The sequence below is a fragment of the Tyto alba genome, unplaced genomic scaffold (assembly GCF_018691265.1).
Source record: "Tyto alba isolate M040663 unplaced genomic scaffold, T.alba_DEE_v4.0 Super-Scaffold_41, whole genome shotgun sequence".
Lineage (NCBI taxonomy): Eukaryota > Metazoa > Chordata > Aves > Strigiformes > Tytonidae > Tyto > Tyto alba.
Genome location: NW_024881317.1, coordinates 171,297 through 191,444, shown reverse-complemented (window position 1 = coordinate 191,444; position 20,148 = coordinate 171,297). Strand labels below are relative to the sequence as shown.

The 20,148-nt window shown below is 40.6% G+C and overlaps 1 protein-coding gene and 1 long non-coding RNA gene across 2 annotated transcripts in view; both read right to left on the bottom strand.

Moving 5' to 3' along the window:
- MAP1A (microtubule associated protein 1A) overlaps positions 1 to 20,148 on the bottom strand; it is a 74,323-nt gene that overhangs the window by 40,926 nt on the left and 13,249 nt on the right. The window lies entirely within an intron of this gene.
- On the bottom strand, positions 752 to 13,616 carry LOC116965955. Its single transcript, XR_004409835.1, has 2 exons — positions 13,433 to 13,616; positions 752 to 878 (listed from the first exon to the last, which is right to left on the bottom strand). It is a non-coding gene; the product is annotated as an uncharacterized LOC116965955 (long non-coding RNA).

Genomic DNA, 20,148 nt, shown 5'->3' with positions numbered 1-20,148 from the left:
TCCTGGTTTACTTTTAGATTCCAGAATTAACTGTGAAAACTGGAGATGTCCTGCCTGCCCTACAGCACGTCTCCCTCTTAGTGATCTTCCAAGGGCTGTCACAGACAATGGAATGCTCAGGAATAAAAATATCACAGAATTTTGAGGAGTTTTTTTTAAAAAAAAAAAAGTAGAACCTTCTCTTCTGTAGCTTTCAGATGATATCAATCAGTGGCAAATATCTGTGAATCTCAGGAAAAATTAATGCACTGGAATCAAACATCTTAGTTTTATGTACATTTTGAACAGGTAACACATCCTCATCTTAACACCCTATTTTAAAAGACCAAAGATTAAAAAAATTCTCAAGGGACAAACTATTGATAAAAGTAGTTCCATGCTATGGGAGCTGCTGAACTGCTCCATTACATCTGTCACATCCCAGTCTTGTGCTTAACAGTTCCAACACACAGGCAGTAACACCAGCTACTTGACGCCAGCTAGTCTACTGCGGTGGCTGGGAACCACTCCCAACGTGCTGGAGCCTCTGTGGTGAGCACTGGGAAAGAACAGAGCCTTCCGAATTCTGCTTTCACCTCCAACACAGGTCACTGCAGGGAGCAGTTCTGTAAGATCCACACTCAACCACTCACTTGACAGTCAAATCAGAAAAGTAACAGATGGTAAGGGACACAGTTCTATTCCAGTCACCACAATCATCAGTACAGCATAACCTCCCAGCTACAGGAATACAGCAACAACTGCAATGAACTGATTGAGCATTTCTTTTTAATACATGTTTTTGGACTGTTAATCCTGGGACAAAGTGTTGGAATGTTCTCTGAAAGATCTGCAGCAAGGCATACTGGCCTTCCAGTGACTCAGAGGGGCAGCTGGTTCTGGTAACAAATAAAAACAAACACAGGTAACAGTCAACACTTTCAAGCTTGATTCTCAACTGAGTTACTTAAAAGGGTTTAATCTTTGGAAAGAAAATGAGGATTCAGTATTAAGCCAGTTTTGGGGGGTGAAAAAGCCTGGGCTCTGAAAAGGAGTACACATTCCTGCTGTCTTTGAAAGCGAGCAGAGAGCTGATATTAACTGAGTAAGGCTGACCCTTTTTCTGTTTTGGTGGAAAGTTAAAGTTTTTTTGAAATGTGTACTACATAATATGGAATGAGAATCTATGGATTTACATTTATTTAATTTAAGAACTAATGGATTGAGTGTACTGGAAACTACAAATGCTACCTAAAGGTAAAAGCTCCTTTGTATTTATGTCAGTGCTGGGATTACAATGAAGAACAGTTCTACATATGCTGAAGAATGGGCCACGGTCGGATGGCTACAGCCCCCCTTTGACACATCTTAACATTCAGTTCATTACCTACTGAGCAGTACGTGCAACTTCAGCAAAGTCTTGTCACCATGGAATTACTGGATTCTGACAGTAGCCAGGACTGTGAAACAAATTATCATAGAGATGTGGAAAAGTAAATCACTGCATAGAACAGACTGTGAGCATCCCGCCTTTGGCTGCAGAGATGGTTAGCTCCCCACCGCACGATCACATGGAAAAGAATTCCAAACTTCACTTCTGTGAAATGTTTGCCTCAAAGAGCAGAAGCAAGCCTGCTTGCTGGTCCTAGGCTCCTTCATGCTGCTTCTTGGTGCCGTTATAACTAGTTCTGTTAGCTGTAAGGTAACGACCAATCATTTCAGTCAATTTGGTTTGATAGTTTTAATTAAAACTGTTGGGACAGCAGTCAGAACACAGCCTACCACACCTCTATATAGTCTTCACTCTTGCCCTTAAAGAGTGGAGAAGATACAGAAAAGCCCATGCCATAGCATACCTGTGCATCCTTACTACCTCATATGACAAAGTTTGGCCTCAAAAGCCTTCTCATGACCCTTAAGAGCTTTAGAATGGGAACACTGGATCAGGGCATGAGCCAACCTAGCCCACAGCCATGAGCGGACAGCTAGGGAAAGAACATGAAATACATGACAGATTGATATACCTCCAATTATACCTCTCAGCTCCTAGCAGATGCCCTCACTCAAAGACAAAGGTTGTTTCTGCATCTTTATGTAGAAATTTCATGAGCTCCTCTGTTGCATTGCAAAGCTATGTATGCTTTTGAACTCTATGGCAATTGTTCAGCAAAGCATCAACTGTAATATTTCCTCTTACATATTTGGTTTGTAACTTCTGCTTAGTGATTTTTAGTTGATATTCCCTAATTCTTAGGTTGTGAAGTGAAAAGAAGAATCATTTCCCATTAGTCTTCACTACAGCATTTGTATTCTTGTATCTGTCCCATTGTTCTCCCACTGTCTTTTCTATAAGGTGAGGACTGCTAGGTTTAGTTTTTTTATTTGGTTGGTCAGTTGTTTTTTAAATATCCTCTTGTAGTGAAACCTTTTTGATCATCCTTATCACTTTTCTGATGTTACAATATTCTGAGACAGAGAAAGGAGAGGGACCAGAACTGCACAACACATTCAAGAATTGAGAGCACTATACACCAACATAAAGACATAATGACGTTTTCTACGGTGTTTTGTACTGTTCTAATTCTTAACATTCCATTTGTTTTTTGACTGTAGCTAATTATTGCTGCTACTCTTTAGAGCAGCCCTTGATGTAGTCACCATCAATAACTTCAAATCAGCAGCTAACTCTGTTATTTCAGCATTGGCACTATACTCCAAATCATTTATGAACATGTCGAACAGCACAGGCCCTGCACAGATCCAGGGCATGTTGCTTGTGACAGTGATGCTGGTAAGAACCTCCCTCACCATGATAAAGAACAGCATCAGGATAACGTCTGCCAGTAATCATCTATTCACTGAGAACACAAGTATAACAGTAATCTTAGTGGTCCTCAGGCGCTTCCAAGTCCTTTTTAAAAGCATTCCAAGTTCCAGGTTTTTTCTTTGGTATCCTGAAGTCATTTATGTTGATCCTTAATATAATAACTGTGGAACAGCTATATTCAATCTAGCTTTAGAAAACATTTTAGCCACCACTTAGCGAAAGCTTACTGTTTTCCATTAAATCATAGAAGAGGAAATCTACTGTAGTGTACTCCCTGTACACTACTAACCCTGCACAAGACAGAATTGGGCTGGCTCCACCTTGATGGCTTTTTTTTTTTTTTTTTTGCATATGCATACAGGCTATATTTGCCTTCCTCCTATCCCTCAAACATTAATATATTACCTTGTTGTCTGTGCTCCCAGCCTCCTCTGCTCATCACCACTTCAGACTAATTTTCTCATCCCCTGTGCACCACAACAGACATTCTTAGCAAAAGAAGAGATCATTATAACCACCTATTGTGTTTTTCATCCCACTATAACCAGTATAACACAACCTAGAGAGTCAAAGTCACAGAGTTAGCAGAATCAAAGTGAAGAGGGAGTCAGGAGTAAAGAGCAAAGTAAACTGGTGGGGATGCAGAATGATTGCAAAACAAACATGCAGTCCCCTTTTTCAGCTTAAGGGTGTACAAGGTGAGCAAAGGATATTACCTCAAAGGTGCTGCTTTGCAGCAGTGCTGGGGACAAAGCAAGAAGTTATATTTGCTACTACTGCTGCATATAAACTAGGCTTCTTAATATTTGAGTTAACATCATCCACTTAAGTGTAAGAACTGCCCAGGTAGCAGCTGGCAGGCTGGACCTGGCCTACAGGACAATTTCAATCACCCTACAGTTTTTCAGGTCTTTCTTAATAAACCTGCAACCCTGAGACACATCTATGTCACTCCAGAGAGTAGTGTAACTGGTGCAGGAAGGAAGGGAACAGGAGTTAGATAGCCTTCGTCTAGGTTGGAAATTGCCATTAGCAGATTTTTCAGAGCACTTCAGGATCACAGCTCCCCACCACCACATATGGGAAGGGCATGCACACTAGGACATTTCATACAGTGACACACAACTCTGCAGCTTTTTCCTTTTCTATGCCCATTACATTGGTGAACAAATTTAGCCCTTAGCAGGATATTTAGGGCAGCAAGATCTCCTTCTGTATTGATTTTTAAATATTGATATAGCATATTCTATTTCAAGCAGCAAAATAAGATTTGATATAACTGTCTAATCAGGACATTTACTGATACTAGTAATTGTTCCAAAATCCCTCCCGGTTTACAGTCATGCAAGTACTTTTTAAGCACAAACTAGTCTGATGTCCTTAACCGTATTAAAACTTTTGGAATATATAAACAGGGCAGTTCGTTGTCTTCCACCTATTACCTTGTTTTATAAGGAAACTATATTGTTTCAACAATATCGTATCATGCTCTTATCTCTCTTTTGCCTCAAAATCTCTGTGTATGTCATAAAAATTTGGTGTCTTACAGCTGCTGTTGAGAATTGACATCAGAAATAGTTATCTCTGAAATTAATAACTGAAGGTTGATGCATCTACTGTCTCTAATTTACCTCTCACTTTCCACTCTTGGTTATGTGTTCAGGCCCCAGCAGTCAGGAATGTATCTTTTTGTACTTTGCAAGTGTTTTTTACAAAGAAAAATTACTTACAAGCTCTGGTGATTTTCACAAAGCACAGTTCTTTGGCATGTGTGTACCGCTTGACCAGCAAGACACTTACTCAAAGCTGAAGAGGTTCTTAAAAACAGCTGCTGCCTTTACCATGCACCAGTTATTTAACTGGCCTAAAAAGCCTCCTGCACAGCAGTTCTTTGAGGCAGCCCTCCTGCCTTCATGTGATCAGATAACAGTTGCAGATAACCTCTTCTTTTTAGCTTTTAAAGAAAACAACAAATGATCATTTAGAATAAAGCCTAAAAATAGCTGTCAAAAGCAGAAGAGAAGGGGCACCAATAAGGAAAGCACTTATTGAGCTTCAAGTCTCTTCCAGTTCCTAAGAGAGGGCACTAAGCTTCTAGTTTCCATTTCCTACTTTATAAAGCCAGGAAGATCCACAGAGCTACGATCAAGAATATTTCAGTTTATTCAGTCCTTCAGGAAATCAGGAGATTTGCCTGACAGTTGTGGGACCATAGAACAGAGGCTTATGATTAAAAAAAAAAAAAAAAAAAAAAGAGAGAGAAACAAACACCCAAACTAACAGCCAACTAATCTCTGCTCTCCATCTGCAAACCAACACTATCACAAAACAAACAAACAAAAAAAACCCATACCCAAAAGAAAAACAGTGTTCTTACCAGTATTGAGGTAAGGCTCACTGATGTTCAATTTCAAGGACCACTCGTACATTGGCATTTAAAGACACTATTATCCTCCGATGCAAGGACAGATTTATTTCAACTATTGAATTAGAGAAAAGAGATGGAGTTTTTCCTGCTTACGTTAACAAAAGAAACGCTTCTCCATTTAGTCAAACACACAACAGTCACTAAACCACTATGGTTTGAAACAGAGATCCTGCGTTTTGGCTGAGGGATTGTGCCCTGTTCACAGGGCTTTGAAAAGGCCTCAGAGCTTCCTGGGATGTTAGGTGTTGTTTCTTTCTGATTAGGATATGGAATTAAATCTGGAATTAAACTGTTAACAATGTGAATACTTATTTCATCACCACACACCTGAGTAAGTATTGCACTGACAGGAATGTTCTGGATCATAAATATTAAGAAGCCACACACTGGCTATGACCCGGCCTCACATAAATAACAAAAGTGACTTCTTCAAATGTTTTTCTGTTATTTTCAAATTTTAGGGTTCAGCCAGGGTCACGTCTCCATGCTTTTCTCTACCACTATGTTTAAAACACTTTTGTATAAGCGAAGGCTGTGTGTCTTTATGAAATATGAGATCTCCAAGAACTATAGACAAAGCATAATACTGAATAGGGCTTACCATACGTGTTGAATCTAGAGAGGTCATGTTTCTTGGAACAATAGCTCTGAGTTGCCCACTGTCTTATGCTCAAATACATTTTATTTTCTTCACAACTACAGGCCAAAGGCTTTAATGAGAACAAAGATTCTAATGAACAGTATACTAACTTCTGAAAAGTGTTGGGACAAATAATCATGGCCTGACCCAGCTGTAGCCTTGATACTAATTTGAGCTCTATGCTTTTATTAGGAAGAACAGTCACTTATTTCTCTGCACCTCTGCATGAAAATCACACAGTTCTCAATGCACAAAACTCTAACTTCTCTGTTTGTCTGCATCCCAGGCTTGTGAGATCTCATTACACAAGACTGTCAAAGTAATTATAAGAGAAGAGGTAGCAGGCTATCACCACAGCATGCTGTACAGAGAAGACTGCAGAGAATCGCAAGGATTTGTTTGCATCCATCCTCTTGGAAGATTTCTTTTCTTTGACTACCCAGTTACTGACTTCCACAGGCTATCTGTTTTCGAAAAACCAAAAGAACAAATTACTTGTTCAAGTCTTTGGCAAATCACTTCTAAAATCTCCTTGGCTACTCTCATATCTGTCTAGGTACAGCAATTTTTACTCTTTTCTACAGGCTTTACTAGGATATTTTTAAAGGATACTTGTTTTTGCTGAATACTTCTACATCTTTCTGTGCAACTATTTAATGAGTCTTCTCTACTTCTTATCGCCTTCCTTATTTCCAGATACTTATACCGTTTTATTCTGTACGGTTGCTTAAATTCTGACTAAAGATTTGTTTCCTGCTTTTGTTGAGTTTCCTTAATTTCAGAAATGGTTACTTAAAAAGTAAGTGACACCTCATTAGTTGTTTGTATACTTCTATTTCAAGGAACCTTTGATCCCTTAAGTATTTTATTCTTTCAGCTGATGTGTGGGTCCAATACAGTTGCATATTTAGGCTTCTCTTCCTTAATTTGAGAACAAACTTTTAATCTTTCTGATACTTCAGGGCCTAAGGAGTCATCTGAGCTACTGAGAATTAGCTTCTCTATACTTGCTGTGGTATTTGACAAGTTTATAGGTAGATAGCCCAAGTCATCCATTCCATTTAGTTCTTTATAATTTTCTTTACCAAGTAATGTGTTACTTTTCTGTTAATAGCATCCCTAATGCAGGTCCAGAGAGACTGCAAGCACCTGTTACCAGCCTCTTTTCCAATTCCTACTTTAAACAAATTCATGAACCCTGTGAGTTTTCTGTGGCAACACTCTGGTCTCTCTTGTCCCAGAAAATAAGGTTTTAAAAATGGCGATCCTAATTTAACTCAGCAACTCAAAAGCTTTAGGGAAAATGACAGAAGATGACCTGTCTAGAACTCTCGGCGGAAACGATAAAGAGGTTTATAAATCAAGGCTGCGAAACTGGAGCAAATATGAACAGTACTAAAAGACGAGAAGAAGCATGAAAAGAGGGATTGAGGCAAATACTGGGGCACAGTAAGAACAGCAGTGTGTCCCCTGCATGAGTGCAGCATGACTCCTTAGCACCCAAAAGGGTGGCTTAATGCAGCAGACAGGAAGGAGGGACTAAGATCAAATCCTAGTGATTTTTTGGTGACACTGGGATCAAACCCTAGTGTTTTCCTAACAAAATTGAGTTCAAGGAAAGACTTCTCCTAAAATGTTTCCAATAAGCAGCATATGTCTACTTGAAGAGAAAACCACCTTCTACACAGCATTCGGGTTGGCTCTACTTCCTCAGCAGCCTTTGCCAGCATTAGTGCCAGTGTTAGTACCCAATTAGCACCTGCGGGACTGCTCCACCCAGAGGCACAGCAAAGCTTTCCACATGTCCCAACAGACAGAATGAAGAAGATACAAGCCAGGTCTAGCTCTGAAAGTAAGAAAGAAATACAACCAAGGCACTGTGAGGGAAGCTACAAGCGCCAAAACATGGTGCAAGATTCCTCTTCCTGCAGAGGGTATCTTTTTTCTTCCAGACATATTTAACTGCTTCAGATCACAGTCTTTCTCCCAACCAGCCAGTAATCTCTTGTAAAAGGCACCAGCTGCCCTGGGAAGGGTCAGATTCCTGGGAACTTGCTGTTTTAACTCTGTCTCCAGGGCCTGAATAGAGGCAAAAAGGTTGCTAACATCCTTTTGAAGGAGAGTGTCGATTGACCAGATGCCCTGTTAGTTATCCAGGTAACAGACACCACGCTGCTTTTATAGAGAGGACAGCTGTAGGACAGTTCTGACAAAATCACTACAGGATCCTAGGAGACTGGCAACGAGCATCAGTGGCAACTGTGAAGATGATGCAAATGGAAGGCAGGGAGCTCAGCCTGGCAGACAAACCAGAAGGAAGGCTGGTGAGAGGGTAGAGTAGGACTTAGAATTAGCAGTGGCACAGGTAAAACTTCGAGGACAAGAAACATTCGGGAAAGTTGACAATACTCTGAATATGCTGCCATGTTCATGTGACTCTGTGTCAAAGACTGTAGAAGACTTGCTTAAAAAAAAAGCTACAATCTTTATTAATCCATGCCAGTCTTGCTTCATCTTTGTCCTCAGTATGGTATTTAGATTTGGAAACTGAGATGTTGAAATGTGGGCATTTTTCTGTAAGCAATGCAAAACAGCTCTGCCACATTCCTTGAACCTTCAGAACCCATAACCTGTCAGATTCACACAGACTTAACTGGCATTGTATGGAGGCTTCTCTGACAATGAATCTAATTCTGAAGACAAGTAAAAACTTAAAAAAACCTAACAGCCACAGGATCTAGTTGCTACTACATGCAATGATTCCACAAGAAATAACCATATGTTATGATTACAGAACAGGAACTGTTCTTCCATGCATATTTTAAATTTAAAGAGATAAAATGCTAGTCCCTCCAAAGCAGTGCTAGTAAATTGTGTGTATGTTTGGGATATTACAGTTACCAGTCATGTGCTGCTTATAAGACCTAATAGTCAAGAAACAGAAAAGAGATGCAAAATAAGCAAATGTTCTTTAGACATCAATCAAAAAGGACATCCATTTTAGGCACTATTCCCTCCTGGGTTTGTGCCCTCCTGTAGGACGAGTTCAGCGCTGCAGCACACATTTTCTTGCAAGGATGTAGCTCAGTTGAAACCAGAGATGAAAAACAAATGGAGGGGAGTTAAAAAAAAAAAAAAACAAACCAAAAAACAACACAACCCAAAATCAATAACCACTTTGAATTATTCATCTCCATGAAATAGGAATAAAACTGGAAGCAAATTCTGTCTTTAGAACAGTAATCCCAGGAGAATTTTCTTTATAGGAGTCAAACTGTCTACTGCAGATTTTCCTGCGGAATCATTAGTACTCAATAAAAATTGAGAGGCGAAGGCAGGATTAAGTCACACCTAATGGCCAGTCCATTCACCTAGCTGAAGGTAAAGAAACATTGTGAACAGCCCTAATGAGCTAATTTCTACAACAGCTACTGTAAAAGTAAAGGCAGACAAAATCCAGAACAGGCCTCATTTTACAAAAATATGAATAAAACCACTGAGAACAGATCACGTGAAAAAAATATGGCCTTGCCGTATTGTGTTTAGGGATATTTTCCTGTCTTTTTTTTTTTTTTTAACCATGAGAAATTTAAGTCTCACGCAGCTTGTCTGTCTTAGCAAGTTCTACAGATAAAGACCAATATTGCTGGGGGAAAAAAACCCCACTGTTTTAACTGGATTCAAAATGCATTTCACCAAATCCATTTACCAAAGGACTGAAAGAATCAAAATCACTGAGTTATTCACAAGCTCAAGAGTATTCACTACTTCAAAGACAGGCCAGTGTAGACTTAGTATTTCTTTTAAAAAGAAAACAAACAAGAAAACACCCACATCTACCAGGACACAAAGTACTGAAGAAAACAAAACAACAAAATATGCTTCTTTTACTCTGTATCCTGAAAAAGGGTTCAACCCTTCCCCAACAATATTGTAATTATTTTCCTTTTTGATCTCGGTTCAGCAGAGATAGAGTTAATTTTCACAAGCAGCTGGGAGGGGGCACAGCCAGGACAGCTAACCTGAACTAGCCAAAGGGATATTTGATACCATATGACATCATGCTCAGTACATAACTGGGGGAGCTGGGATCACAGCTCTGGAATGGGCTGAGCATTGGGTTCCGGGTGGTGAGCACTTGCATTGTGCATCACTTGCTTTATACATTCTTTTACTAGTATTACTGTTATTATTACTTCCTCTCTCCTTGTGTTTTCCTATTAAGCTGTCCTTATCCCAACCCACAAGGTTTTACCTTTTTCTTCCAACTCTCCTCCCCAACCACTGGGGCAGGGAGGGATGGGTGAGCGAGCAGCCACCATGGTGCTTATTTGCTGGCTGGGCTTAAACCACAATGCTTTTCTATGAAATTAAAGGGTTAATCATCTCTCAAGGTCCATTCAAACAGATCCTAACACCATGAATTATCATCTATGAAAGATAGTTCAGCAGAACTAGTTCAGCACAATGCACTACCTCCTCTTTCCTTGAAGGAATCAAGAGACTGTTCCAGCACAAACCCACTTACTCTTCATTCTTTGCCTTCACATATACTTCAAGAATTTGAATTCCATGAACTGTCAACAACTTTTAATCACAATGTCTGGTTTTAGAAGAAAGAGCAATAATTTAGTAGGGAAAATTCTAACTTTAGAAAAATCTACCAATGAATTCATGACTGTGCTGATTTCAACTCCAGGAGCTTTGATCTAAGAAACTTGCAAAATGGGAAAGTTAGTTATCTGCAGAGATAAAATGCAGAAAACAAAGTGAAAACCGCACCAAGCATTATTTTTGTCTGTGTTTTGTATAAGGAATAATTCTGAGTAAAAAATAACGGTATCAGTTTATTTCTAGGTAAATAATTACATCAGCATAATCTGGTTTGTGAAGACTTATTCTCAAGTATGTATGCCTGTATCGGGAATTCTACCACCAGCATTGTACTGACAGTTTTGCTAGCAGGCTTCCCATACACACCAGTCCTAAGTGAGGACTAATGAAATGAGAGGGGTGGAGCACAGTAGTTACCTGTATTGGCTGTGTTTTCTATCATAGCAGTTTTACTGCATCTCTGCAGCAAATGAGCCCCACACATAACACCTATGGCAGATAGCTCATTCTCTAACACTTCCCTCCCAAGACAGCAGGAATCTTTGGTTGTGCTGAACATTTTCCTTTAATGAACACATATGCCTGTAGTACTTCAGAGGCAGCAAGTCAAAGAATCAGAGTTACATACAAAACAAGAAATAAGCTTGTGGTGACCGCTGGACCATATGTAGAAACTCTTACATTACCAAATTTAGCCTCCAGGAAACCACATATGCATGTGTCGTTTCCATGCATGCAGCAGTCCTGCTCCCTATTTTTTCATTACAAGCTATTTACCCTGCAATTTTAGGAGCCATCCTATCCCTGAACTCAAGCCACCGATCATCCTGAAGCAGGAATCAAGATCTGGACGAGGACTCATGATTCTATGGGGAAGCCTATTCAGGCAGCCAAGGATAGGTCTGATGCATTTGTATTGTCAGGCAGAAAAAAAAAAAAAACAACACAGTTCCACATTCCAGACTGTTGGCTTACATTGGGACAGTTAATATCAGTTTTAAATGAGGAACAGCTGATGAGCAGATATTTGTTCAAGATATTTCTAGGGGAATTTAATATAAATCTTGTTATCAAAAAATCAATTACCTGCAAGAAAATACACTAATTTTTAACTGAAATTCATGATTGGTACCAAGATCATTGATCTGTCTACTGGACTGGACACATTACAGACAAGGGTAAGAAATTTACACCATACTTGTGCAATGTTAGTTATATTTTAGAAACTAGTAACTTCATAGCTGAGAACAGCGTGCATGAGCTCAGCTCGCAGAACTAGCTGTGGATGTCTTGCAGGCTATTTATTTAGAGTAAGACAGCGATCAATAATATGTTAATTGCAGAGACTACTAGAGTTTTGTTGGGGTTTTTTGTTTGTTTTTCTTTGTGTCTAGGGTTTTAATTTTTGAAAGGCAGATTCTAAGATTATAAACCTGAAAAGATCCGAACAGTAACAAGCATTGTTTGAGGTCAAAACACCCCAAATTAGTCTGATTTATACAACAGAATGCATTATGAGGCGAGGAGAAAAGACGGCTGCAGGTAGTAAGATTTCTTTCAGAAAAAAACTCAGACCTAGTAGATATAGGCAGAATGCAATATAGTGGGTGGAAAGCACAAACAAATTCAACCTAGAAGTAATGCACAATTTTAACCATGAGTAATTAATCACTGAAACTAGTTACCCATGGTTTATAACAGACGGCTTGCAACCTGATGCATTCAAATAAAAAACAATGCCTCACCTTAAAAAGTCTGTATAACACAAAAACCTTTATACCTCCAAAAAACAAACACAAATCATAGTTAAAACATTTGTTTGGTTTAAAATAAAAAGGCAAGACTGCCTTTAGGCAGTGAATTTATTTTCTTTGCAGTGCTCTCACTTTTCCAAAGCCTGAACACAGGAATTGACTCATTTGTTCCATTACTGCTTCATACAGGCCAGCAGGATAAAGCAAAAAGTAAAAAACCTACAGATGGAATAGGGATCTGGTGTGGATCCTCTGCAGTAGCGAGAAATCAGAAAAAGCTGATTGCTTTTGCACACAATCCCTGTTTCCAAAGTTTCCAAATCAAGGAGCAAGGCATTCCATTACACAGAATAGTGAAAACTTTCAAAAGAAAGATGCTTCTAGACACAAGCCATTAATGATGCTGTTAACTCCACTTCAGGATTCATTATTTTTTGGCACAAAGGCTATTATAATTTCTGAGTATCAAATAGAAAGCATGTCATCTCAGATTCCCCAGAAAAGAAGCACCACCAGATCAGGAAAGGAAAACAGTGCCTCTAGTCTGAAATTGTAAGTTCTTACCAAGGGAGGAGAAAGGCATATGTTCTAGCAATGCCATGGTTAATAGGGCAAGACCAAATCCTGGAACAGAGCCAGTCAGACTGAGGGACATCTGTTTCCTAAGGAGGTAGGAATTATGGCATTAAAATTACAATAGCACATGACAACAATTAATCCCATTGCAAAATAGGATTAACTGGCTCCTTCCACACTGTTTTCCACTCTTCTGAATCTGCACCTAGTGGAAGAATTTATTTCCTGAAATAGCAGCTAAGACCCTAAATGCGATCACCTCAGGGGAATTCTCTTCAGTTCCCCTGCTCAAGCTTGATGCAGCAGAACACCAGAAGCGCTGTTCTCTTCCTCAGGCCAAGGGCCTTCCACCATTTCAGGTGCACGTGTGCCTTGTGCACCAGCATGGGAAGCTGATGACATAGCCCATTTCTGTTGCATCTAGCACATTAATGCCACTAGTTGCTCTACTCTACACTGGCTGCAAGCGAGGAGGCTTTCCCCTTCATGAAGCCACCATGGGAAGCACTGTAGAAAGTGATGGCCAAACCTTTCTAGATGCATCCACGAGCTCACACACAGTGATGTCTCAGCCCCAGAAAGAAGCCAGCACTGGAACAGCCAAGGCCACTTACCTTCAGCTGTTTAGGTAAACAGGAATTGAGAGCAGCTGGTCAGGTACTCCCTTCTCAAGCCCGTGCCAATACTAGGGATTCTTTAAAAGCCAAGGAAAAGAGTTGGGGAACTTCATGGTAGAGGGAAAAAGACCAAGAAATCTGTCAGAAAATTATACACAGCTGTTGAAACTGTCACACATTAAAGATTATTTTCCTACTTAATCCTCCTTCCCCTTTGCTTATCTTGTTTGTCTTAACAAGGTCCAGTTGACGAGGATTGGAAAAGCCTATTCTAAGCCACTGAAGTCAGGGGCACTAGATGGTAAAAGTGTACAGAGCCACAGTGAAATAACAATACACTAATAATACATTAACAAGACTTTTGTTACTAATCTCTAGATATAACTGATGCTAGCATCCCAGCAACATCTGTAAAAAATAGTCACCCAAAGCTTGTATTAGCTTGTAATAAGTATCTCCAGTTTCAACAACATGAAGACTCCAAAAGAAGTGTGTATTAGAACTAGCCTTATTTAGGAGGGCACTCTGTCATTGCAGCTGCTGTGCTTACAATGCACGTGGCCACCAAGAGAATGCTGCCTTTGTCAAGTTAAAGAAATGCCACTGCAACACTAAAAAAACCAAACCAAAACAAAAAAACCCCAAACCACAAACACCAGCCCTCCCCCACCCCCCAAGTTATTCTGTATGCAGCTACTGCGATGGACAACATGAAATAGTTATCAGAGCACTGTTTAAAGAACTGTCCTGCATCATACAGATCCTCTGTAAGCTGTTATCCAGTGACTGAAAGCTGCTAATTTTATAAGATGGAGAAAATCAAGTCTTCAACAGCCTGTGTTATTTTCCTGCTGCCATTGAGTGGAAATACATGCCCCTTCTTTTTTTTTTTTTTTCTTAACTGGCTCACTCAAAGCTTTTGATCACTTCCTATTAAAAAAAAAAAAAAAAAAAAGATAAAGAGCTTATCAAAAAAGTAGAGATAATAGAATAAGGCCAAGCATCCAATGAAATAAAAGAAAATGCTCCTCTAGGCAAAAAATACAAAGAATTAAAATTGGTTACACACAAAAAGATGGCAGGTGTCTGCTGATAAAAAAAATAATCTCACGTAAGATGCTCAAACCAGTGCCTGCAACCCTTGAAATGCCTGAGTTGTCAGAACAATGGAACTAGGTGTTCACCAAGGTCATAAAAGACGCCACTCTGTGTACTCAAAGAGCCACTTCAGCTTTCCAGCAGCAGGCCCCAGCTGCCAGAGCCCGGGTCAGTGGCACACTCACTGCAACCAAATTTTACACAAGCCAGTCATATTCCAGAGGATGCTGAAGTCAGGAGTGTAAGTAGGAGGGTTTATTTTGTGGTGATGTCAACTCATGAACAACAGCTGAGGGTGAGAACTGGGAACCTTATCTTTATTTTAAAGTACTACAAGAAGTCATATAAGCACCATACCATAAATAGGGTCCACGATTATAGACAGGCAGTAATACTGAGTATTCATTAAAATAGGGAATCCAGTATTTTGCTAAAGTTCCTTGTTCAAAGGTGACGTGTTCTTTCCATCCTTTGGAAGTATAGCTTCATGAACTCTCTATTATCTTGATAAGGGTAAAAGATGATCTAGGATAGCACTGCATGCTGTTGCTGCATATCATAGTGTTGTGTCTATCAATTTAGGTTTAGCTTAGATAATCAAAATGATTAAGAGGTCTGAACAGTGGCATTATCATAAGAGTCTTAAAAGTCCAGAACTCTTCAATTCAATTCAATTTAGAAATGAACTTATTAAAAAGAAAATAAAAAAAAATAAAATAAAGCTAATAGATTGGGTCATTACTCACCAAATCCTACAATGGTAGAAGCTAGGGAGCACTTAGTAAAGCGAAATCAACTTAAAACAGAAGTGGAATTTCTTCTTTAGATAGCAGACGGTGAATTACATGAACTTGCTGCTACACATGACTGTGGAGGCAGATAGCATTTGTAGATTCAAGAGGGATTAAGCAACTTTTACTGAAAGAAGCTGCTCATGGTGTGCTCTTTAATATCCCTAGTCCAAGCATTATCCATAGTGAGGAACCTATGAGGGGGGAAAAAGGGCAATCAAAAGCAGTTAGGCTCATGTGCTCCCCTGAATTACATCTCTTGTTGCTACTTCAGGAGGCAGAATATTGGACTGATTCAGTAAAGCATTTCCTTTGATATTACTTGCTTTTAAAAAGCTGAACGGAATCTTCACTTTACTTTCCAGTAGAGGAGCCTAACAGAACCAAAGCATCTATGAAAAATTGTTTCTTTCATAGGAATGATGCTTCACTTGAGTAGAATCTATATGATTTTACCAAGGCCTCAGCAGTTTCAAATGTATAACAACTATGCACAGAAATGTCAGATGCAGAGGGTCAGTTTAATGCTTACATGAATTTTTGAGTGCGAGAAGCACCATTTGCTCTTTCAGTCAGTAATCAACATTTTGACAGAACAGTGTGGAAGCAAGTAACTAATGTTAAATTAATCTCTGCTTAGCTGAAGTGCAAAATAGCTTATTGGAGCTCTGGTTTCTTATCTTTACCAAGTAGCCTTTTCAGTATCACAGTGAGAACCATAGTGTGTACTTTATGAACAAAAGAACATTTTGAAATACACAAAAAGAAAATAAAGATTAATCCTGATGACTTCTTAAACTGGCCTGCCAAAGAAGGTTCAGTATGCTGGCTTCAAATGCATAAAATGCAGTCCAATATTATTGTCAAAGGAAACTCTAAATGTGTAGTTTTTAGAGGAGTTTTAGCGTTAAAAATATCTGTTAAAGATGGTAAAAGCAGCATTTTGAAATAAAGATTTATATATGAACTTACAAGTTTTTGCTTTTGTGCCATCTCTTGTTTTAAAATTTAGCTCTGCAGGTCAAATAGAGCCAGAAATATTTAGTAAATATTTCTGTTCTGTATTTGGAAGAAATTAAGAATACATTTTAGAGACAAATTATTTCTATTTTAACAGTAATGGTGGTGGGAGATTGCAGCAATCAGACTAAGAACGGATAATTTCTGTACAAAATCTAAGAGGTTCACTAAGAAGCTCTCAGCTTCCAATATGAGCTCCAGTGCTCTGACATTTAAGTCCTAGAAGACTGGAAAACCCATCAGCAGTAAAGATTCAAATAGAATATAAAATGAATGCCAATCAGCATAGCATTACAGAAGATATGACCTTACTTCTTAATAAAAAACAAATAAGCTTGTCAAAATCTCAAAGGTTGTATTGATATAGTGTAATTATTATTTCATAAAGCATGTCATATAAGCCTACACCAGGACTTGTGCTGTTCACCATAAACAACCTGAAAAGGAAGAAATCAGACTGATGGCAAAGTTAGTAGATAATACCAAGTTATTAGCATGGCTGAGGCTGAGCTACTGAGGGAGAGGCGACAATACTGAATTTCATTCGCTATTTTATTTAGCAGTATAAATCACATATGAAATGACTAACTAGAGCTATTACCACTGGGGAGAGATCTTGAGGTTATGATACTCTTAGAAATTAGGAAAAGAATAAAAAAGTCTTGTGATACTGTGTAAATACATAGCTCTACCCCACTTTGAACACTACACACTTCTGAGGCCAGCATCTCAAAGAGGTAAATCTGGAAGACATTGATAAAACAAGAAAGATGAAGGGTGTGTAGTAGAATTTCTGACAGAGAATGGCCACGATATTTTGTTGCAAGGTTTGGACAAGCCAGGCCTGAGATCAGACTGCTAACAACAGCTGTGTTACGAGGATGACCTTGAAGGGCTGTGTTGGGAGGAACTGTATCTGTTAATGAGGAATTTTCCCAGCTATGTATCTGGCTAAGCTAAGCACAAGTATGCAGCAAACCGCAAGATGCTTGCCCATCACAGTTTCCCTTTGGGTGTGTGATAAGTTGCTTATGACCAATAATCAAGGGGTGTGGGGCGCGTGAACAGCGGGTGCTTGCTGTGCAGAGGATATAACCAAGCGATTCGGGCAATAGAGGGGGACGACGTGTAGCTGCATCGGGGTGATTGTCGTTACTTGGGCCACTCTCCGTATTATTATTATTGGGACCCTCTTCATTTGGCGCCCTGAACAGGGACCCTCAGGTTGGCTAGGATGCTGTATAGCCTCTGAAGTCGGATGTTTAAATACGGATCGAAGACTCTGCAGCATCGAATGAACTTTCGATCTGGGAGCCGGAGAGTGGTGAGCAAGTGAGCTGCTGCGAAAAGGAGATGCGAGCAACCGAGTCAGCTGGCTGACTGAGCCTTGCCAGGAGGTAAGACCGCGATGGAAACGGACACGGCAATAAAACTGCTTCTTAGTATGCTCTCTAAGAGAGGTGAAAAAGAAGGAGATGACCACAATCTGATTAAGTGGGCTAGAAAACGGGTCAGAATGAGTGACCCCTCGCTAATATTTAGCCAACAGGAGTGGCGCGAAGTAGGTGATTTATTGTGGGACGAGACCATCACTGGAGGCAATAAAGGCAGTGAAGCACGACAGCAAGGGGTGGTCTGGTGAACGATCATAAAAGCTCTGCGGGAGATGCCAGCAGGAAAGAAAGTAGCTGCTGCTACTATGGCGGCTATCGGCGCTGTACCATCCCCGCCGGTCCCTGCCGAAACCAACCGCCCGTCACGATTAGCCACCTTCTTTGGGGTTAATCAGCAGCTCCGCTCTATTAAGGGCACGGCACCAAGTGTTCCTGTTTGCTCCACCGCGCAAGAAGCGGCAGAGAAATCAGGCGGCGCTGGAGAACAAGGGGGCGTGCCCGCGGAATGCGGTACAGCGCCTGGCTCAGAGAGTGAGACAGCGGCTCTGTCCGAATTAAAGCAAGAGAGTCAAACATCAGAAAAGGACAGTGACAACGTCCGAGAACTTGAAAGAAAATTACAGAAGTTAAGCTACAGAACAGAACTCTGCATTTACAATGACAAGAAGAGGAAGCGCTGCCGGCAGCCCCCCCACACCCACTCCCGTCACCCTCACCAGAACCAGCTCCGCTTTTAGCTCAGCCCCGATGGAGTGGGGGGATTCGTGGTGCCTTGTTAGAAGGGGACTGGCATGCTGCTGGGGCGTTGGCCTGCCCGGTAGTGACAACGGATGGGGGTCCTAATTGGGAACCTCATGACTGGAAGATCTTGAACCAGGCCAAACAAACTGTGACCACTTATGGGCTACGATCTGAGGCAGCGAGAAACATTATACAGTTCATTTTTACAGCTGATGTTTTATGTCCAAATAATAGTAAGCAGATAGCATCACTGCTTCTATCATCATCACAATTTTTGCTGTGGGAAAGACTGGAAGAGACTAGCGGTACCAGAAACCAGTGTTCCCCGACAACAGAGAGATGCACTATATGGAGTGACAGCTCAGATGCTAATTGGGGACGGACAATATTTGACAACAGCTACCCAATTAGCTCTGCCGACTCCGGTCCACCAGCAGTCACAATCATTGGCTCATCGTGCATTGTTAGTGGTACCAGATAAGAAGAAAGCACCATCGTATGTAACGGTGCAACACGGGGCCACTGAACCCTTTAGCCAATTCGTCGACCGACTCCATGCGGCGTTGAAAGATGCTCCGGAACTCACTGGGGGCATGCAGACACAGTTGTTCTGCGCACTAGCTTTTGGCAATAGTAATGCAACCACCAAGCACCTAATAGCCACACTCCCACAAGGATCGGGGGTAGATGACATGTTGCTGTTAACATCTCGGACTGACCAACCGAACCAAGCTGCAGCTTTCTCGGCAGCCATGAAGGAAACTTTTCATCAACCATTAACGGCGATGGCTGCTGTGTTGAGAAGTAGTGGAGGACGGCCAAAGAGGCAGCTGGCTAAAAGCAGTCAGACCACGAGCGCATGCTATCGTTGTGGTGAGACAGGTCATTGGAAACATAGATGCACCAAGCCTGTTTGGTGCCATACCTGCAATACAGATACTCATGCAACTGTGGCCTGCAGAAAGTCGGGAAATGACAGGCGCAGCGCCAAGGGACCTCGCGCGAAGACACAAGTCAAGGTCTCAACCCCCCAGGTTTCCTACTCGACCACACACCAGCGAGCCCAGGAAGCCTCGGAGTTGATGTGACAACAGCAGTAGAGACCACATTAACCAGTACTTCTGTGACACTTATACCAACCACAGCATATGGACCTTTGTTTTCTAGAAATTCCCCAGTGGGTGGGTTATTAATTGGCTGATCGTCCACAGGAAAGCAGGGCGTAGTTGTGCTCCCTGGTGTCATTGATGCAGATTAAACAGGTCAAATCCAAATTATGGCATATGCATTACAACCACCGGTAACTGTTCCAAAAGGTAGTAAAATTGCTCAAATTGTTGCTTTAGAGTCAAAACATCCCTTGCATCAATCACCTCTGAATGGTCCTTCCGACATTCAAGGAGACACAGGTTTTGGGTCAACAGGATATGATGTGTTTCTAACACTTGATTTAAATCAGCGACCATAGCAATGTCTTGTAATCAGTGGATGGCTAGCTAGTTTATTAAGAGAAGGCCTCCGCTTGCTTATTTACTGTCTGCTTTTATTTTTAGCTGTCTGTCTTTGTATTTCATGAATATGAAAAGGGCTGACAAAGGTCATGAATCAAGTCTGGATTGTCCAAAAAGAAAAAGGGGGATATGTAGTAGAATTTCTGACAGAGAATGGC